Below are 239 nucleotides of genomic sequence, written 5' to 3'. Positions count from 1 at the left end.
TGCCTGGACTTTTTAAGGCAGTGCCTATTGCCAGTTTATGCAAGAGGCAAATAAGCAGAAACACTTGGACTGATCGCTAAAATGAGCAATGGATTTGAGGACATACTATGGACAGATGAATCGAGTTTTCAAATGGAATGCCATAGGAGATATTGCTACTGGAAGAATGGAGAAAAGCTAAACCTAAACCCAGGTCAGCCATAATTATACTGCTTGGTTGTTATAATATTATGCATAAT

Source organism: Amphimedon queenslandica, unplaced genomic scaffold (genome assembly GCF_000090795.2).
Source record: "Amphimedon queenslandica unplaced genomic scaffold, v1.1 AMPQUscaffold_13282, whole genome shotgun sequence".
Classification (NCBI taxonomy): Eukaryota; Metazoa; Porifera; class Demospongiae; order Haplosclerida; family Niphatidae; genus Amphimedon; species Amphimedon queenslandica.
This window is presented reverse-complemented; position numbering follows the sequence as displayed.